Below are 21,036 nucleotides of genomic sequence, written 5' to 3'. Positions count from 1 at the left end.
ATAACTCAGCTCAGTTGATAAGCTTCTACTTTTAGCATAGTAAGAGCATTCATATTGGTAGAGTCATAAATTTAGCAATATAGTTTTACAAAAAGGTACTTTATTTATTTTATCTTTTGTACAATACACCAAACATCAATGAATCTATATTTTTAGCTATGTGATTAAAATAATAGTGATAAACTTATATCCTATAATAGCACTTTCAGGAATCACAAATTGTTTTGTACAGTTTGTATTATTAGATGAAGTTAGGTTGCACTAAGACCAAGTCAAGCAAGTATTAAATGTTTTGTTAGAATAAGTTGGTGCTGCAATCAAGTTGAGTAAGTCGTCAAGAATTAAAAAGATTGGACTTGGTTTGTTCAATCTTTCAATTCAAGTATAGTCCCAGCTCGACTTTGGCACCCAGTTAGAAGTGTTCAAATTTGGTTCAGTTTATAAAGACAAACTCAAGCTAGTTCAAGAGCTTGTTTGATTGTTTCTTCGATTCACGACTAAACATCATGAACGTATTATTGAATTTCAACTGGAAATTTTCATCGTTTTCTATTTAACTTCTTGTTAAGGTAGTCAGTCATTTCACTAATGCACTAATTTATTGTTTATTCTTCTATGTAATATCATATTTATCAAATAAAATATTTTGCTATAAACTCGACAACATCTATCAACCTTGTATCTATATATAGTTAATTGCATCTATATGAACTATTGCACTGGAGCATGTTCATGAATGAGTTTACTTTTAAAATAAGTCAAGCTTCAAAGGAGGCTTATTGCATCTATATGAAGTATAGCACTGGAGCATGTTCTTTGAATTTACTTTTGAAATAGGTCAAGTTTCAACGGAGGCTTAATAGTGGGTTCTAGACTTACAATCTAGAAAATTGACAATTTATTTTTTATTTTTTATTTTTGAATAAGAGAAATGAGACTCATATTTCAAAATTCAAACCACACTTACACCAAAAATCAACTGTTGTTGATGATAAAGAGTAGTTATCATGGAGTGGATATCATAAGCTAAACTACTATTGTATTTACATTAAAAAAAAAAGTGCTTAATATTGTCTCCTTAAAAAAAAGTAAATAAATAGAAAAGGGTATATTTTCCTAATTTTTCTTTCCTAAAACTTGAATTGTTCAGAAAATTTTGATTTATTTGTACAACTATATAAGGATATTTCTACAATTTTATTAACTTACTTGAGTTACTGCCTTTGGGGGCATGGTGCGTTGGTAGGAGTTTTGGACTAAATTATATCTACGTGTCTAAAAGTTATTTGGTTCAAATTGTGCGTTTTGTAAAAAAATGCTGTACTACGACATGGATAGCTTTAATGCATCTAATGGTGCCCCACACCTTGAATACTACGAGTTCAAGTGGGTCGGGTCAATGATCACATGCGTGAAATTATTTATTAAAAAAAAAAAAAAAATCTTACTTGAGTTATTTCTCAATATTCTCATTGCTCATTGGTTCATTACTAGCAAGGATTTCATAATCATACACGAAATATTACACTTTCATTATGTGGATCTCTATCAAAATTCCAACCAATATCAATTCTTACACCTATATAAGAATCTACAGATAATTACAGAAAATGATAGATTTTCTAGATTATAAATTTCAATGAGAACAGAACTGTTCCATAAAGTTTTGAACTGTCCGCCGTTTTGTTAGAGTCAAATCATTATGCCTAAGCTTGACGTTGTGAAATACCGGTACTTAATGAGGGTGGGCAGGTCAACGTAATCTAGTCAATTTGTGAATACATGACTGGCGATTGACATTTTCTCCCTCTTTTTTCTTGATAGTTGTTGATAATTTATTTATTTATTATCATTACTATCTCAATTGCTTTTCCTTGATTCTATATTTCATGTATATGATTTTTGATTTAAAAAAGTCATTAAATATATATATATATATATATATCAATATCCTTCATTAAATATATACTTTTTACTTATTTAAAAAGTTTATACTTAAATTTTTATTAGATTTATTTAAGTTTAAATTAGAGATGCTAAAAATAGATTGTTTATTTGAAAGGTAGTGCATTGAATCTCATTCCCTAAAATATTGAACTTTCTGATTAAGACTAACATAAAAAGATAGGTAATTGGGAAAGAAAAATGTTATGTTCATAACATTTTTACAATAAATCTTACATGATAGGAAATATTTTTTTAGTGATGAGTTTAAATTAAAACTAACAACAACCTACCACCTAGAAGAATTTATTGTGAAAATGTTGTTGACATAACATTGAGAAAATATTGTCAATTACAAATAAATTAAGTTTTTGGGGTTCCAAATTCCATTATTTTTTTATTATTATTAAATTTTAGAGGGCAATATCTGAATTCCACCTTTTCTCTCTCCAAACAAATTTGTATTTTATTTTATTTTTTTCTTCCAAAGCAAATTCTGATGTTAAACATTTGGATCTCTCTCTCATACAAATTAATTTAGGTGGAAATATTATTTAGGCAAAAATGCAAAACTCGCCCTCTATGTTTTACCAAAATTCACTTTAGTCCTTTAACTTTACTTTTGTTCATTTCATTCATTTAACTTTCAAGTTTTTTTTTTTTTTTTTTTTTTTTTTTTTTTTTTTTTTTGAGAATCAACTTTCAAGTTTATTCAATTAAGGTTTTTCCATCAATTTTTGTTATTTGTGATTAATTTTTCAACTTTTTAAATTTTTCTTAAAGTTTTTTATATTAAAAAAAAATAAAATTAATGATTGAAGAATATTTTTCATTTTTTTTTTCAAAAAATTTTAACAAAAATTGATGGAAAGTTCTTAATTGAATAAATGTGAAATTTAGAGGACTAAAATGAACGAAAACAAAGATAGAAGACTGAAATGAATTTTGAGAAAACTTAGAGAGTGCATTTTGCATGTTAGCCAAATAATTATATACATATATGAACTAAGTTTTTGTTTTTCCTTCATAGTTTAATTTCATTAATGCTTGCAAAATTGGGTTGTGTAGCTCGTGCCGTACCCGTGAATCTATTGGGGTTCCACAAAGAACTTTTTAGGGTTCCACAAAGAACTTCACCTCTCTTTCTCTGGCCGGTTCAATACAATTTGAAATGTAGAGATGAAAATTTCAAATGGACCCAAGTGGCATAGTCCCAAGGTTGGTCCTCTCTCTCTTATTGTTAATAGGGAAAATATAACATGCAGTTGCCACTACGCGAAGGCGCACCACCGAATTGACCGTGGAAAATTTTGACCAATATACGCGCAAAACTCCCTTTATGACAATAACAGAAACCAAATATCATTACTGACCAATGACCATACACAAAGTCCACACACACCCACACATACAAAAAATAAGGATAAAAGTCCCACTCAAATACGTACCAAACACGCCCATCTAGAACTTATCATGTTCAAATTTAAAGTCAAACAACTTGCTTTAAATACATTAATTTGTAACTCTGACTTGCACTATAAATACCACAACCCCCAACTCTAATTTCCTCATCATCCATTTCTCTCTTCAAAAAATGGCAGCCCTTATCACCAAAAAAAACCTACTAACCCTTCTTCTATTGGGACTCCTAGCTGGGTCCTTGCCAAGTTACACAAAGGCACAAAATTGTGGTTGTGCTTCAGACCAATGTTGTAGCCAATGGGGCTATTGTGGCACTGGCGATGACTATTGTGGCACAGGGTGTCAACAAGGTCCTTGCAATGCTTCACCACCACCTAATGATGTTTCAGTGGCTGATATTGTGACACAAGAATTCTTCAATGGGATAATTGATCAGGCTGATGCTAGTTGTGCTGGAAAGAACTTCTATACCCGAGCAGCTTTTCTTGAAGCTCTCACTGCATTTGATAACTTTGGTAGGATTGGATCAGTTGATGATTCTAAACGTGAGATTGCAGCTTTCTTTGGCAATGTTGCACATGAAACTGGACGTAAGATCTTGCTCTGCTTTCTCTTACTTTTATAATCACGTACATTAAATACCAATGAATATTAGAATACATGCATAAACCAAAAGCTAATATTATATGGTTAAAACTTAGGTGTTGTACTTAAGATTTTCAATTGAATTCAACTATATAATTGCCCTGACTAATACAACACAAATGATATTATTTTCTTGTTGCAGTTTTTTGCTACATAGAGGAGATAGATGGTGCCTCTAAGGACTACTGTGATGAGACCAACACACAATATCCATGCAACCCCAACAAGGGTTACTATGGTCGTGGACCAATCCAACTATCATGGAATTTCAATTACGGACCAGCAGGAAACAGCATTGGGTTCGATGGATTGAACTCTCCTGAAACCGTTGCAAATGATCCAGTTATTGCGTTTAAGACTGGCTTGTGGTATTGGATGAGGTCTGTTAGGCCAGTCGTAAGTCAAGGGTTCGGAGCAACGATTCGAGCCATTAATGGTGCCCTTGAATGTGATGGTGGAAACCCTGCAACAGTTCAAAAACGTGTTGAGTATTACACAGAATATTGTAACCAACTTGGTGTTTCTCCTGGTGATAATCTCACATGCTAGTTTAATACAGTTGACTAGCATTTTTTTTTCCTTTTCAAAATAACCCTGTTTTGATTTGCTCATATAGTTCTTGATGTTTCTATGAATCATTGTTTGGATTTGAATAATTTGATGTATGGCCTAACAGGAAATAAAAAGTACAAATTAAGTATAAATGTTCCAAATTTGTCTCAAATGCCTGTGTTTTCCTTTCATTTCTAGAGTGATCACTCTTGGCTCGCAAGACTATATATACATACACAAATTAGGGAATTGTCATTTTTTTGTTTAAAGAAGTCAGCTATTAAACCTCTCTATGTATATTTTCTTTGGTTAGAAAAGGAAATGCATTAGCAACAAAGAAGCACAACTTGAGTAAAGCTTATCTAATACATGCCCATAATGTCAAAGTTCAAAAGCAAAAGAACGTCATAGGAAAGGTTCTTCAAACTCATAAACAAAAAAGAAAAAATCATGCTGAAGATTAGTTCCTCACCTTGCTAGTGCATGCAAATTTGTTGGTGATGATGTTGAAAATCATCAGTAAGTTGCGCAACACTCACGTGCTCGAAACAAGACTTGCGAAACAACAACAAAGAGAAACCCTAGGAGAGTACTAGTGTGGTATCGGCTAAAGACTCTCCGAAGGTCAAGTCAGAAAACCTTTTTACAATTCTAGAGTGCCAGAGCTGTGATGAATTATGCGTACCTTGTTTCCTGAGAGCTTTGGGGTTTTTATAGTAGTGTAGAACCGACCTCTGTTTCTTACGTAGGAAGACATTTCCTTATGGGGAAGATCATCATCAATGGGCGTGTATTACGAAATCTTTCTCATGCTAGGATTCTATCTAGGGGTGTGCATGGGTCGGGTTGGGTCGAGTTGAGGGAATTTTTTGACCCGACCCACCATGGTGGGTCAAAAAAAATTCGACCCAACCCAACCCATCACATAAGTCCAACCCAACCCAACCCAACCCGCGTGGGTCGGGTTGAACCCATGGGTTTGACAATTTTTTTTTGTTATTAAATTGAGTAGAAAAAAAATATAAATATTAATATATTAAAAAAATCTAAAGATTAGTATCAATGTAACTCCTCAAAGACTCAACACTAATGACTAAACAACAATAGTAATTTATTAGAATTTGTGTGAATTAATTGGCTTTTATATAGGATAGGAAGAATTGGTTATTTAAAAAAATTTATTAATTATATAATATATTATATATATATATATATATATATATAATTAGTATTAGTAGAAGGAATTGAGGAAATGCAAATTATTAAATATAATATATATATATATATATATATATATATATATATATATATATATATATATATATATATATATATAAAAGTGCCCTACAATTGATTTTTTTTTAAAAAAATTATTAAATATAAAATATATTTTAAATATATATTAAATATGGGTGGGTCGGGTCGGGTTTGGCGGGTTTGTAATTTTATGACCCAAACCCAACCCGACCCGCCATAATAATTTTTTTGATAATCCAACCCAACCCACCAAGCCTTAAAAACCGACCCAACCCGGTGGGTCGGGTCGGATTGGGTCGGGTTTGACGGGTCGGTGGGTTTTCTGCACACCCCTAATTCTATCCATATTAGGATTCTATCGACTAGGGATAGCTATGGGATGCAAGTTGTTTCCATTTAAGACTCCTTGGAAATCACTTCATTCATGTAGAAGCCACATGACCTTTGAGATCCATCCACCTTACGCCCGTGAATAATGGATCCATCCACCTCTGAGATTTGTCCACTGTTAGTTTGCTGATCTAACACCGTCAGCCTCACTTGGATGGATCCGTCATCTAATTTATCCCTCTTCAGTTGGCCACCCTGAAACAGTGCTTAACTCTTACTTGAGGATGTAAAATTATCATTTCCTGCAATCAACCAAAAGAGAAGAGAGTATAATTAATGTTATGTTAGTGCAGGTAGAACTTGAAACCAACTAAATAACTACTTTTTTTTTTTTTTTGAGAAAGAACCAAATAACTACTTTAACATCTAGTTCAACTTCCACTGCTAGAATTTGTAACTGGTTACTCAAATGGAGTCTATCTCTAAGAGCTCACAATCACAACTTCGCAGCACGACAGCATCACTAGTAGCTAGCTATACCAATAGCTCTAGAAAAATCACTCACCCAAATCCCCTTGTGAATTCTTATAACTCAATTATACAAGGAAGAGTTGATTGAAACCAATGCTATATATTCCTGTGTAGCCACAAACTCCAAATACCTACAGGAAACACCATACTCCACGAGATTAGAAGAGGTTGGTGTACACACAATTTTCGTAAAAGATAAATAACACAATCATGAAATAGTGTAACAAATTATCAATTTATATTTTTTTGTATATATGTGAGTACAATCCTTTGTGTGACTCTTTACAAATGAAAGAATACAATAAACTCCTCTGATTCGATCTCCAACAAACTTTACGATCTAAAGGACTGTGAAGTTTAATCTTGAATCATGCCTTAATGTCTCCAAGTTGAATGAGTAGTTGAATGTACTTGATTTGATGTGAGGGCTGTTGGCTTGATCTCAATTTAACTTGAAGGAAAATCCCTACTTTGATTTGAAGAAGTAGGAATGAGCTTGATTTTTTAAGGGAGCAAGGGTGTTCTTTTGGACTTAGAGATGACTCTTTATTTTGGTAGAGTGTCAATAAGGAAACTCAATGGTCCTTAATTTGGAAATTTTCTCTCAGCATTTATTGAGAGTTAATTACAAATTTTGAATTTAAATTAAATTTTGACTTTAATTTTGGTCTTGTATTTAATAAGAACATTCCATGTGAGTCTTTTCTTCATGCGGCTTTCTTCATTTGATGTTGTCACGTGGCTTGGACATGTTTCATTTTTTATGTGAGTGGTGGTGACTCAAAGACTTGACATGTGACTTCATTTTATTTGTTGATTGTCCACCGTTGACACATCATCAATTGAAAATTAATTTGATCACAAATATTTGATCATGATCAATTAGACAATTGAGAATGCATCATAAAATTTTGATGTCTATAGTTGGCATAAGAAATTGTTGTAGGAATTAATTCTCAGCCAATCTAAGAGATTAATTTTAGCAGGACTGCCAAGAGACATTCAAAAATCCTTTGCAATTTGCAATTTCTCAACACATGTATACTCTCCCACAGCCTCCACACAAAGTGGAGGCAATTGGTAAATTATTGTTAAACCGAATAAATTAAGTTTTGGGTAATTTTTGTTGCTACGTACATACACTGAGTGCAGCAATTAAAATCGTGATTTTAAATTATGACAATTTCACATTAAAAAAAGGTAATTTGAAGTAATGATTTCAATTTTGCATGTTTGTAGAGTTTGAAGGAGCAAGCTACACACGTATGTGTGTGTGTGTGTGGGAGGCACAAGGGCCCAACTCACCACCAAATGGCCATTACTTGGTCCACTAATGCCCACTTGAATTCTATATTTAAAGAAGAGTTAGCCAGGTACATGAGAGGTCCACAGGGACCCAATTGACTACAAAAGTGCATTGGACTTTATACTAAAAATAAGATTCCTTTATTTAATCCTTTTTTGAACCCAATTAATTAGTGTAACATAAAGATGGGCTAGATGATCAGAAAACAATTCAAGTTGGGCTTGACGACCCATAAAACCAAGTTCATATAAAACCCACGATTCTTTGGACTAAAATACCCATATTTGGGCTAAAGGACCGGCAACCCCATTTGGGTTAAATAGCAACTCCTTGGGCTTTCTAACCCTTGACAAAACAACCATTAGGTCCTATGAGAGCCCTTGTTGCACAGAATTGGCTATGAATGGGAAAGCACTCAAATCCATGGTTCTTTCTAAGTTAATGGGCTGAAAAGATTAAGCCCATACTTTTACAAGTCAACGGGCTACTAATATCAAATAACCTAAGTTTAAGATGAAAAAAATATCAAACATATGGCATACAAATACAACAACGATGTTCAAAAAGTGAGATACAAAAAGTGAGATAGAGAATTTGTTTTTCCATATTTCAAAATTGAAGCTTAATTCTTCAATTTTATTTTGAGATTATAACTAAATTTTATTTTTAACACATAATTTACAAGCATATGTTCTATGTGTAAATTGCAAATCACATCTTTTCATAATGATATTTTCTAATGAAATATTTTATGTCTGTTTGAGAATTATTTATTTTTAGTATCTTATTTGCATAATGTATTAATGTGAGATAAAAAGCTAATGCTAACTTAATTATTTCCAAAAACTTGAAACTTAAATTATTTAAAATAAAGTTGAGATAAAAAGTAGTGTGAAATCCACAAATAATAAATAAAATAAGCAAAAAACTAGCTTATAATCAAATGCCAAACTCACACTTAATTCAATATCGGATATTACAACACCATTAAAGTTGGATTTAATGTACATAACTACTACTTTAATTGGGTTATTTTATTTGGTCCGGTTAATGAGTGACCTATTTTATTTTAGGATTCAGCTTGTGTTTAGTGATTAATGGCTACTAGACCCATTAGGATATGGACACGTGTTTGCATTACAACGTGTCCAGTGGCAATGACCATCGTACACAAGCTCACCTCACCCTCTATTTTATCAGAGGAACCTAAGTAACTAAGATTTAAGAGCTGTCCTGGGTAGCCAAAAAAAAAAACGAAGCTGTTCTTATTGGTCCAGAGAACTCGGGAGGCATTTTTGTCCTTGTCGAGACAGCAAAGAACGAAGTGGGAACGTGTTGAGGGGCAGCTTTGTCAATCAGCAAGTAGTATGGTTCTGTAACCCAGGCGAGCTTGTCCCATATCGACTAGATAGTTAGCAAGACTTCACTTTATAATAGTAGTTTCAGCTGGTTTGGTCACGACCTTACTTGAACAGGATCTGTTCTATAGGATCGTACCTCTGTATCCTTGATCACTAAGGAGACAGGACCCAAACCCGCTGATATATATATATATATATATATATATATATATATATATATTTTTGGTTAATGGGTTGTTCTTATTTTCCATGTCTACGAGGTGTTTGATAAAATTCCCAACTGATATTTTGTTCATATTCCGTGTTCTGATGTTCACAAGGTCTTTGATAAAAATTTTAAGTGATTTTAGCAAAGAGCGTGATTAACGGTCTTTGAAGTCTCTGATTGAGGCATCAATCTGTAGATGATCGTTCTCAACTTGGGCTTGCCCAGTTGGGATGGTCGCATGGCTGTCTGACGGGCCTTAATTCTTTTTGATAATTCCCAACTGATATATATATATATATTTTTGGTTAATGGGTTGTTCTTATTTTCCATGTCTACGAGGTGTTTGATAAAATTCCCAACTGATATTTTGTTCATATTCCGTGTTCTGATGTTCACAAGGTCTTTGATAAAAATTTTAAGTGATTTTAGCAAAGAGGGTGATGCTATGGTTGTCGGCGTAATACATTATACATGTGATTTTTATTTGTTAGAGATGGGATAATGTCCTAACAAGTAACAACTAGGAACATTTGGTTCTGACCATGCTATGTGGTTACATCTTCAACTTATATATATGCAGTCTTTTAAAGAAAATATTTTGATGATATAAATGAGGTATGGGAAAAAAAAAAAGAAAAGAAAAAAAAAAATGAAGTAGTTATGGTTTTTAGATCAGTATTATCATAGTTGAATTTTGGTTGCAATTATATTTTTTTTTTGAGAAACTGGTTGCAATTATATTGAGTTCTCATAACCATAATAACATGATCTAGCCAGCTGAACAACCACTTTGCTGATCATACCATCTCAGATCACACACTGACACACCCATTCCTGCCTCCTTAGCTCTAGCACAACCACAAATAATATGGGCAATAGTTTTTGTTTCTTTGCCACACTCCTTACATAAATCATCATGGAGATGAATGTCGTCTACGGAACAAGGGCACAACAACATTTGTTTCATATTAGGATTTTGCTAATGTGTACCTTAAGGGCATGCAATAACTAACCATTTTTGGAAAAAAAAATTTCGGGATTTGAAAAAGTATCAACAGTTTTTTCAATTTCCGAGAAAATGTTTCAAAAAATAGATAACTTAATATATGCCCCTAGGGCACACATTAACAAGACCCTTCATATTATGGTGTTGGAAGGAGACATGTCACACATGCATATGGTGACTACGTCGTGTGCTTGATCACATTATGGGGTGTGGGAAGAATTAAGCTTCAATTTTTGGCCTCCACATTAAAATGTTACTGTTGAAATTTATTTTGAAAAATCTTGGACCAGACTAGTATTAACCTAAACATTAGGGGTATTAATTGTATTTTATCTTTTTCTTTCCCCTAATGTAAGTATTGAGAATTCTTTAAACACTTGACTATGTCCTTGACCTTAAGTGTGTAGTATCTTCGTCTCATATATACCAAGTAATTACGATGAAAAATTTCTTAAAGGTGACTACAAGATTAGGAGCAAAATAGAATCCAATTCTATCATTGACAAGTCAAAATTATCCACAGACACGCATTTACATTCTATTTAAAAATCTTCATTTCAAGATGAGAGTTTTATTTATTTATTGATGGGGTAGGGGGGACTTCCTTTTCATCTTGCTGCTGGAATACTTGTGTTATGTAAGGTTTAAAAGGAAATAAAGATTTTTTTTTTTTTTTTTAACAAAAAGGAAATAAAGAATTTGTATTAAAGTTTAGACATATTATTAATATAAAAAAGATAAAAATAACCAATTCATAGTTACTAACAATCAAAATAAGAGATTAATTCAAATACTTAGTTTAGTCTTTAGACATAAAATTTGATTCCTCAAAATAAATCAATCTAAAAGTATTAAAAGTATAGAAATATATCTGCAAATAGGGTTGTCTAGAGGTCGGTCTGGGTCGGGTTTGTGCCTAACCCGGGACCGACCCGTCGGAATTGGGTGGAGAAAAAAGGCACTTGTCGCCGACTTGCTAGAGTAATCTGGTCGAGTGGTTCAGAACATCAACGGGTGGCGGGCGGGTTGGTCGGATTCGGGACGGCGAGAAAAAGGTGGAAAAAACACAGATCCGGTGAAAATCTCATCGGATTTGATGAGATTTCGCTAGATTCAGTCAAAATATCATCGGAATCTGGTTTTTTTGCTGGATTTTGGAAATTTTGGCCAGAATGTGGAAATCTTTCGATTGGTTCAGGTTTTTCGAGTTTTAAGGGAGGAAAACCGAAACCTGACCCGTCGGAGTAGTCGAGTCGGCCGATTTCGGGTCGGCCAATTTCGGGTCGGATCTGGTCGGTTCTTCGGGTGGGTCGGGTACTCGGATGAATCTAGACAGCCCTACCTGCAAATAAAAGTTTGAGTGTGCTAAAAGGTTTTTTTTTTTCAAAGTTTGAGTGTATTATTTTTTGGAGTTATCTCATCACTAGTGGTGGAGCTAGGAATCCAATTTGGGAGGCAAGATTAAAGATTAAATTAATTTGAAAAATATTGATACAATATCTAATTTACATGTAAAATGTAATTCATTTTTTCATACCTAGTTTGAGTTACTCAATTGCCCTCCATGTTTTTCATATTTTTAAATTGTTGCATGATTTTTTCATTCCCAATAGTGCACAATACCTTGATCCAATTTTCGATTGGAATTCACTTTAGACTTATTATTATGCTCAAGTTTCTACATTATCATAATTATCTACAAGAATATATTTCATATAATTAAAATATTAAAATAAAATATCTAATTCATAATTACAAATAATGCAAGTAAGAGATGAATCTAAATACATAAAATTTATACATTTAATTTGATTCTTTAAAATAAATTGAGAGAATAAATTAATCTATAAAGTTATGAGTATAGTAGTATACTTGCAAAATTATGTACACAACTCATTCTGACTCTCATTCCCATGATTTCTTTAGGAAAAAAAAAACTGCAAAATTCAACTTAGATTTCTCTCTCTCCTTTTTTTTAATTTTTTTAATTTTTTTTAAGTATTTAAAATTTAGGTTTATAACAAAAGTCTTATGTTTGAAATTTCAGGAAAGTAAGGTATAAGAAAAAAAAAAAAATAGTCACGACTTTAGGGTTTTAATATGGTATATATAACTACATTTGATAGATTTTTTAGTTTTTATTTATATTATATTTATTTATATTTTATTAATATTAATATTTGAATAAAATATGGGATCCAATAAAATGAACTTAAAAAGAAGAAGAAAAAAGGAACTAAGAAAATTGCCGTGACTTATATTGAGAATTGGTGAAAACCTATGGTACCTCACAAAGCTTAGGACTAAGAGTGATATGGGTATCAGTGGGTTTCTTTTTAATTATTATTATTATTATTTGGGTGTGTTAGTTTTAGGCCTATGAGTATCTTTTGTATTTTTCTACTAGGGGGCAAAAGTAAACACTTGAGTAACCTTTCATCATATAGCTTTCAAAGGATTTTTTTTTCCACACTCATACGTATATATCTGTGATTAGAAAATGCATAATGTTTATATTTTGTGATTGGCAAATGCATAAAGTTTATTGAATAGGAAAAAAGATTCTGAGCATGTGCATAGCACATCAAATGAGTATAAAATTTAAAAATACAAATTTCGAAACAATTTATTGGGTCTCTATATGACTTGATATTGGTGGAGAGACTAATGGCAAGGAAGTGGTGGTAGTGGAGGTGAGTGGGGAGGAGGTGAAGTACTAGTGGCAGCATAAAATAATGGAGCTGGTGAAAGACAAAGTAATTATTACTATCTCTTTTGAGTTATTTTCTGTTGAAGAAGGTTCTCCACTTATTGATGTTTAAAAACACTCCAAAAGATGAACAATATTATATACACAATATTTTTCTTAACAAATTTTATAATTGTTGAGTTTTCAAATTATTCTCTCATTGAGATGCACTATATTAACATTATTTTATTTTATATTATTTATAACTCGTCATGTTAACGGTTGTGTAAAATTTTGTGATAAAATTATTACCCTAGAAATATTGTCAAATATAATATAAAATATACCTACCTTAAAAAAGAAGAAGAAGAAGAAGAAGAAGCATCACACGCATCTATGAAATTGGCCTAAAATTAGGCCAAAATGCACATGTTAAGCTATTTAAGAGCAGAATCCACTTCTATCATTGGCCAGCCAAAATTCACCTATAAACGTGGAATTACGTGCTGTTTAAAATTTTTTAACTATAGGTATACTTCTGGCCTCTAAAGTTTGAGTTTATTTTTATTTTAGTTCTTTACATTTCAATTTTTTCCCATGTTTGATTTGTATTCATATTGGCCTGTTATACTTCAAAATTTCCAATTTGGCTTATTATGTTCTATTCAATTTTCTGTTTGGCTTTCTATGTTTCAAGATTTTCATTTTCACTTTAAATTTTAGCCCTTAATGAAACTAAAAATTTTAAAACCTAAGGGGTCAAAACATAAAATTGAATCAAATATGAAGGGATAAACTAAAAATTTTGAAACATTAGAGCGAATATGTAAATGAAACAGACTTTGTGGCCAAGTTGAAAAGTTTGAACAAAAATGGCTAAAATGAAAACAACGCCAACTTTTATGGGTAAAAAATGTACCTTATCAAAAGAAAAATATTTCAAGATAATTTTTTTATTTTTATTTTTATATTTATAAATTTTGTGGGTCCTTGTCCCGCCATTAAGTAGTGTTTGTCCGTTTTGGGGAGCCAAACCCTCACGGATTTGTCACGAAGGGGTAAGAGTCTAAGATCTTCACTATTTTTGGCTTTACACCTTTGTTCCACATCGCCTAAGTAACCCTCTCACTCATGCTTTATATGCAAGCTCAAGGGCATATAAAGCATGAGTGGGAGGGTTACTTAGGTGATGTGGGACAAAGGTGTAAAGCCAAAAATCGTGAAGATTCTGGACTCCCATCCCTTCGTGACAAATCCGTAAGGGTTTGGCTTCCAAAAACGGACAAATACTGCTTAATGGCAGGACAAGTACCCACAAATTTTATTTGAAAATTACAATTTATCCCTCATAGTTTGGTGCTATCACAATTTAATCATTGAAGTTTTTAATGTGGATTTGACCCTCTAAGCTTTTCAACTTGGCCACAAAAGTGTACTTCATTAAAAAAAAATATTTCAAGATAAGTTTTTTTATTTATTTGAAAATTACAATTTATCCCTTACAGTTCGGTGCTATCACAATTTAATCATTGAAGTTTTTAATGTGGATTTGACCCTCTAAACTTTTGATTAGGATGAAATTGTTAGTGTCCCATCCAAACTGACAGTTTTAATGGGAAAAACAATTAACCCCCTTGTGATTTGATTCCATCAAAATTTGGTCCTGCAAGTCTTCTTAAATATTGGTATATATATATATTTTTTTTTTGGTGAAAATTTTTGGTATATTTTGACTCCGTTAGTTTTGTCATATACATAGCATGAATTTTAACTACATTTAAATCGCATGCTTCCATAATATTAATATAAACCTCTTTAGTAAAACTTTTTTTTTTAAAATTTTTTATTTTATTTTTTTATTTTTACTTTGTATTTAGATAGTTAGGGATACAAGAGTGCGTGCTTGATTTTTTTATTTATTTATTTTTCAATTAGAAGAAAATATACTATGATTTTTCTATATATAAAATTGAGACATGTTTTAATTTGTCATGCATAAACGAATTTGTTTTAATAAAAAATTTAATAATAATAATATTATTATGTATTTCTCATATAAAAGTGACATTTGTAATTTGTTTGATCTAAATTTAATTTATTTGTATATATTTTATGTTTTCTATAAATATTAGTATATTATAATACGCAATCCTTAATTTAGTTAAAAAGCACTTGATTTAAAATATTTAAAGAATTCTAATTATGATTAGTATAATTTAAAAGAGTTTTTTTTTTTTTTTTTTTTAGAATACTAAGTATTTTTAACACACACACGGAGAGAGGAGAGAAGGTCTTAAAGAAACTGACAGTGGTGTATATTCAAAATGGCCTAACTCTTTAACTTACACTCATTTTTCAATGTGGGATTAGCTTACTGTTTTTTCTTTTGAGAATACTAAATATATTTAACAAACACACACAAGAAGAGAAAAGAAGGTCTTCAAGAAAAAAGAAATATATTTTTTGAACCATATACAATGGACATGATGAAAATTTCTTATATACATGAAAATAATATAATTAGAAATTAATGTCAAAGGCTTACTTTAAGTGTGTTTGTGTGTGTGTATATATATATATATAGATATATGAATTGAAAATTAATAGTATATTTAGCTTGTCTTTTCTTGAAAAAAATTTCTAATTCCGCATTTAGTAGAAGCCTAATGATTTTCTTTTAATATAAAATTTAAAGGGTCAATTATAACTGTGGGGACATTAGAAGGCTTTGTCCGCTTTGGGGAGCCAGTCCCTCACGGTTTTGTCCTCGTCCCCAAGTGTAGGAAGGGGGCAGCCAAGGACTTTGTCCTCGCGTACCAACCGCAAGTCCCACATCGGTTAGAGAACCCTCTCACTCATGGTTTATAAGCTTCTGTAGTGACCATGAGTGTACCACTACTACCCTTTTAATGTGGGGTGGGGACATTAGAAGGCTTTGTCCGCTTTGGGGAGCCAGTCCCTCAGCTTATAAACCATGAGTGGGAGGGTTCTCTAACCGATGTGGGATTTGCGGTTGGTACGCGAGGACAAAGTCCTTGGCTGCCCCCTTCCTACACTCGGGAACGAGGACAAAACCGTGAGGGACTGGCTCCCTAAAGCGGACAAAGCCTTCTAATGTCCCCACATTGTGTAGTAGTGATACACTCATGGTCGCTCCAGAAGCTTATAAACCATGAGTGGGAAGGGTTCTCTAATCGATGTGGGACTTGCGGTTGGTACGCAAGGACAAAGTTCTTGGCTACCCCCTTCCTACACTTGGGGACGAGGACAAAACCGTGAGGGATTGGCTCCCCAAAGCAGACAAAGCCTTCTAATGTCCCCACAATAACAATTAAAAATTAATTGTATAAAGTGTAGTTGGGTCATTAACTTCAAATGGCAAATACAATTCAAACAAAGCTATTGTATACAGGTAGTAGTCTCACTTTTTGCACTGTAGATACCATACTCTCAATCTTACTTTCTCGTCAAATACTTTCTCCTTTCATAATTCCCTCTCCCTCAATGGCAATCTGTTATATGAGAAAAAAAATCTGATAACCCCTTTTCTAGCTGGAGTCCTTATTGGAGCTTTGTCCCGAAATGTAATGGCTCAAGAGTGTGGCTGTGACTCTGCCTGTGTTGTAGCCAATATGGCTATTGTGGCACCAGTGACGCTTACTGTGGGGCTTGATGCCAAGAGGGCCCCTGTTATACTACTAATGGTGTTTCGGTACCTGATATTGTGACTGACGAATTCTTTAATGGGATTCTTGACCAAGCAGACCCAAATTGTGCAGGAAAATACTTCTACTCGCGAGAGGCCTTTCTTGAAGCTCTTAACTCGTATTCTGAGTTTGGTGGAGACAACTTAGTTGATGATTCCAGGCATGAAATTGCAGCATTCTTTGCTAATGTTGCACATGAGATTGGACGTATGATTTCTCTCTCACATAAATAGATAACTAATAATTATACAATATTTTGGGATTACAAAAATAACGTATTTCCTGATTCCATTATCTCACATAAAAGTCGATATCACTCCATTAAATTTATGATAAACACATTATTTATCTGAGGTGAAGAAATGCACCATTATTAGTTATGCTTTCAAAGTAGTATATAATTTTCTCATAATATATTTATGCCATGTGCATATACACATACATACCAAATATCTGTAATCTATACAAATTAATGCTAATTATATTGAACCAGACCAATGTTTATTTAATTTTTTTACAAATTGTAATTTCTACTCTCTAGTGGGTATTTTCATATAATATGTTTAATAAATATTTTTTTCAAGAGTCTTCTAACTCAACCGACATCTTCTAATGCTTTCAGCAGAGATGTTCAGGGTTTAAAACGCTCATAAAAACTATAGTGAATTATTGCAAATTAAAATTTATAGTTGTTCAACTATTTGACCAAATTGTTCGACCCTAAAAAAATTGTGTCGAATTGAATGACATATGGTGATTTTCAACGATATCAAGAAACTGATCAAAATGGCTCTTTGAAAAACCGTTTAGTTAATATTCTATTTGGTTACAAGTTCTAAGAGTGATGAAAATCACAGAAATCACTTCGACTCACCATCCATCCTTCCACCTTTTTGTCCTATCCCATTTATTTTCCACTCCAAATATTTCCCGTCCCCTCGATCCCTTTGCCCTTTTGCCCATTCAAATAGGTGAAAAAAAGAGCCCCATAATTTGAGCTTGTCAACGACAATCCACTTCTGTCAATCTATCAAGAAAATTTACTACATGGAATTGATGATCAAATCCCTAGTCATACACACGAAGATTCACCGCTGATCGAATCCCATTGCTTCATGCTAGTGTTGTTTAAAATTATGTTAGTTTTCTAGATCGGGTTGATATGGTCGAAAAACATCCCAACACTGACCTGATCGACCATTGTACACCCCTATTAAAATTCTCTCCTAACTGAATGAAGAGGCTCACTTTTGAGCTTGTATTTTAATTTCTAATCATTACTATATAGCCTTAATCCTCTGATACCATGTTAAATAGTTGCTTCTCAAAAGCTCAAATTAATAAAAAAATGATGAATTTAATTAATTGATAAACCATTGTTTTAATAAATACTAAAATTTCCCTCAAAGATTACAAATGTAACAATTCGATATTCAAATAGAAATAACGAGATATATACATGTTTATTCCTTTGTCAAAGAGTGAGTGTTTATGTTTTTTGTGCAGAACTTTGCTATATAGAGGAAATCAATGGTGCCTCACAAGACTACTGTGATTGGAGCAACTCACAGTATCCTTGCAACCCTAATGAAAAATACTATGGCCGTGGACCACTTCAGCCAAGTTGGAATTATAATATTTATAGGGCGGCAGGTAATGACATTGGATTCGATGGAATAAACCAACCTGATACGGTGGCCACAGATCCAGTTATTTCATTCAAGACTGCATTGTGGTTTTGGATGAACAATGTTCACTCAGTCTTAGGCCAAGGGTTTGGGGCAACGATTAATGCCATCAATGGTGACATTGAATGTAGTGAAAATTTTGACTCTGTCCAACACCGAGTTGATTATTACACCGCATATTGTAACCAACTTGGTGTTGATCCGGGTGATAATCTCACATGCTAGAACAGCATATTGGTTCACTAGCACCATGTTGTTAGCTGGTATTAGACTTTTAGATCCTCCTACTTATTTGTGTAAACAATAAAAATTTACTATCTTTGTGAGTTTGGGGGGACTTCCTTTCATCTTGCGTCTGTAATAGTACTTGTATTATATATGGCCTAAAATGAAATAAAGTGTAATATGTGTATATATACAATATCGTTTTATTGCATACTTTTACTAGTTTTAGGTAACCTATTTTGGTTCATTGAATTTACTCAAATTTGTTCAAAAGGCTAGATTAGGGAGTCTCTTTTTCTAAGGTTAGTTTTCTATAAACTTCTTTCATATAAACTCAATCAAAGAGTTTTTATTTATTTATTTTATTTTTTATTTATTTCATTTTCTTGAGCATATACCCTATCAAAGAGTAAGTTACTGTTTATAAAAGTAAGTTACTGACATTAATGTGATATGACTTTAACAAAATAATTACCCACATATGACATAACTATTCATAATTAGAATTAAATCCAAATATAGGCCGAATAAACCTGCATAAAAAATCCCATTATATTGTCCAGCTCATGTGCTAGCTTTAGTATTTGCGGTCAATCTAACATTACTAAATTTTCTTGAAGCAAGATTCTTGAAGCAACATTACTAAATTTATATGAATGTTTTTGCTTGGGACATGGTCTTACCCTTTTTTTTTTTTTTTTTTTTTTGTAATTTTTTTAAAATAATTTTTATTTATAATATCTGTTTTTGATAATTATTTTTTATTATCAAATTAAGACACTAATCGGTTTTTGGACATAATTGACATACAATTTACTTTCATTAGCAAGGTGAGGTTGGGTTGCCACATAGGCGTGGCTTTTGGATTGAGCACCCTTTGGACAAGATCTGGCCTAAAAGATCACTTGGGGTCCATCAGAATTGGGCTTTTAGGAAGCCCTTAAACGACATTGGATTGGGCCTCCTAGATCCCTTTTTATCCTCCCCATTTAGTTTAATCTCTATATATATATATAAAACCGAAATTTCTGAAGCTCCCACAAATTTCCACATCATCACTATTTTCTTTTTCTTTTTATTTTAAATTCTTTTTATTTTCGTTCCCCCACTATATAGAGTTTTGGTCGTGGTGATGTCCTTACTCCAAGGACACTTTGGAGGTAGTTTAAACATAGTATAATTCTAATTATTAGGCCATTGCACAGCCAAAAAACAAACTTTGCTATTCATTCCCCCACTATATAGAGTTTTGGTCTTGGTGATGTCCTTACTCTGAGGACACTTTGGAGGTAGTTTAAACATAGTATAATTCTAATTATTAGGCCATTGCATAGCCAAAAAAAAAAAAAAAAAAAAAAAAAAAAAAAAAAACTAAACTTTGCTATATGTGTTTCAATCCATAAACATAACAATTTGTCTGCCTATTTTTTTGATAGGTCGTCTACCTAAATTTGTATCTACATTAGCTAATATTTTGTTTGGAGGGGGCGTAAAAAAAATATTGATATTGTTTGTTATAATTAGAATTCTACAATACAAACCAACAATCTTCTAATCCGTGGTTTAAAAAAATAATAAAAAATATGAGAGAGAATTCTATTATAGTTGTATTACGTACAAAGCCAGTTTTGTTATAGTAGTATTATTGGCTCAGTTTTGTGAAAGTATTTGGTTATGATTTTTTTATTACGCATCTCTATAGATTTGAATTTTGATTTAAATTATGAAATATGTTATTAATAACTCCTCTTTTCATTTGTTTGATGGTTCTTCATATTTTTTTGTTTTTGTTTTCCTTTTGATTTTGCAGGTTTCCTAGGAACACAACCTAGCAAGTAAGAGAATCAGTAATGTTTTAATCTAATTTTTCTTTTAGGTACAATGATATTTTATAATATTCCTCACTTAATGTCACATATAATCTGGTATATAGAGAGTAGATAATTGAAGGTGCTCTACAACCATCAAAATCTAAACCTTCTAAAGGTGGTGTTTTACAAATATTAGAATCTAAATCTACAGCTACAAAGAACTTGGTATGTGTTTTTTTTTTTTTTCATATGAATTTGTCTAATTCTATGTTTTTTAATTCTTTAGTTTGATTTCAAAAATATGTGCACATTTATGATTCCTTTTTGTGGTAATAAGTTTCTATAGCTTAAAGG

General features: G+C 32.2%; 2 pseudogenes across 1 annotated transcript; both read left to right on the top strand.

The window, feature by feature from the left end:
- The first annotated feature begins 3,502 nt into the window (after nucleotides 1–3,502).
- LOC115962859 lies at nucleotides 3,503–18,871 on the top strand (annotated as a pseudogene). Its single transcript, XR_004085629.1, has 5 exons — nucleotides 3,503–3,956; nucleotides 4,154–4,559; nucleotides 12,980–13,008; nucleotides 16,822–17,165; nucleotides 18,465–18,871. The product of XR_004085629.1 is annotated as an endochitinase EP3-like (transcript).
- On the top strand, nucleotides 9,445–9,584 carry LOC115966130 (annotated as a pseudogene).
- Nucleotides 18,872–21,036: the final 2,165 nt, after the last annotated feature.

The sequence above is a fragment of the Quercus lobata genome, chromosome 10, assembly GCF_001633185.2.
Source record: "Quercus lobata isolate SW786 chromosome 10, ValleyOak3.0 Primary Assembly, whole genome shotgun sequence".
Classification (NCBI taxonomy): domain Eukaryota; kingdom Viridiplantae; phylum Streptophyta; class Magnoliopsida; order Fagales; family Fagaceae; genus Quercus; species Quercus lobata.
The sequence above is the reverse complement of the archived record's forward strand: the minus strand, read 5'-3'. Positions and strand labels throughout refer to the sequence as shown.